The following is a 1,836-nucleotide window of genomic DNA, read 5'->3' as shown; positions in this document are numbered from 1 at the left end:
AACAAGAATTGCATCTGTTTGGATGCAATTATTTCCACAAAGTAATAACTGACTATCCTGAAATAAGAATATAAATGCAGCAAGGCTAAAGTTGTATACTCTACCTCAGGGCAACTGTTCAGCAAACCTGAAGAAAAGGAGCTTCTATCTTTTCCCCCTCTCCATCAAGACAGTAGTTTTCATGCATGGCAAATACAAAAAGTCACAGCATTCCAGGAGGTCCTCTCTGTTCTCCAGGAAGCAGGCCTGGAGGAGCGACATCTCCACGGTTTTTCTCTACTAACAGCACTGCGAGTTCTAGGGCAACCGGGGCATAGTTTCTTTGGCCTTCAAGTCTTTCTTCCCATGCAGTCCTTACTGCTCAATCTCTGCCTGGCCTTCTGCCTGTTTTGGTCTCTGGTTACTTCATTTGAAGGCTTCAGAAACCTCAGCCCCAGCTTCTATGCCTGCAGCAGCTGCTGAATGTCCTGTGGCTGGCTGGCAATGGCAACTCCCAGAATATAGAGCTTCTTTCAATTGCTTGCAAAGACTCTTCAGCCCTTCTGCAAAGCTCTTCATCTTCCCCATAAGAAATCTGGCCCTAGGTGGCACAATGGATAGAGCACCGGCCCTGGAGTCAGGAGTACCTGAGTTCAAATGTGGCCTCAGACACTTGACACTTACTAGCTGTGTGACCCTGGGCAAGTCACTTAACCCCAATTGCCTCACCAAAAAAAGAAAAAAAGAAAAAGATAAAAGAAATCTGGCCACCCTGCCACAGTCTTGTCCATGTGACTTTCCAATTAACTTCTATTCACTTATCCATCTGCATCATGTATCTACCAGGGGAATGTAAGGTCCTTGAGGGCAATTAAAATTTTTTTTTCTTTTGTCTTTGTATCTCGGAACTGTGCACGTTGTGTTTAATTAAACTCGATTGAGGTAAATACTACAGCAAAGCATTGGGGTTTACACCATTCCTGAAATCTCGCTCTTTTTACCTTATTATTATTATTATTATTTTGCAGGGCAATGGGGGTTAAGTGACTTGCCCAGGGTCACACAGCTAGTAAGTTCAAGTGTCTGAGGCCGGATTTGAACTCAGGTACTCCTGAATCCAGGGCTGGTGCTTTATCCACTGTGCCATCTAGCCACCCTTACCTTGTTTTTTTTTTTAACCTTGGTTACTCATATTTTCAGTACTAAGGCTTTCAGAAGTAGACCAAGCCAATCCCTTCAAGATTCAATTGATTTATCTTTTTTCTTTTTTAATAATAAACATTTTTATTTCTTTCCCCAATTTTTCTTCTACTTCTCTAATTTGATTTTTAAAGTCCTTTTTAAGCTCTTCCAGGAATTTTTTTTGGGCCTGAGACCAATTTGCATTTTTCTTTGAAGCTTCACCTGTAGCCATTTTGTTCCTATTGTCCTCAATGTTTATGGTGATTTTCCCTATCACCATAGTAACTGTCAATAGTTAAGCTCCCCACCTCTTGTTGGGTTTTTTTTTTTTGCTCATTTTTGTGCCTTGATATTTTTATTCGAGTTGGGGGGTCTCTTCTCTTCCTAAACTGTCCCAGGGTTTGTGCTGAGACTCTGGGTCTTATTGGTGGTTTTCCACTGCCCTTCAGGGCTTAGACGCTTTCTTTTGTTGGGTTGCTGAAGTTAACAAAGTCTTTCTGGTGGCTGGCCCTGGAGGAGTGATCTTCTTGTTGGTGGGCCCCAGGGCCTCTCTGTTAGCAGGCCCTGGAAGAGTAATTTTGTTTCAATATGCCCAAGTGTGTGTGTGTGGGGGGGGGTGCTGCTGGGTTGCTATGGTAACCAGTCACTCTGCTCTGTTAGCAGGCTCTGGAAGGG

This window comes from Dromiciops gliroides, chromosome 6, assembly GCF_019393635.1.
Source record: "Dromiciops gliroides isolate mDroGli1 chromosome 6, mDroGli1.pri, whole genome shotgun sequence".
Lineage (NCBI taxonomy): Eukaryota > Metazoa > Chordata > Mammalia > Microbiotheria > Microbiotheriidae > Dromiciops > Dromiciops gliroides.
Note: the sequence above shows the minus strand (reverse complement) of the source record.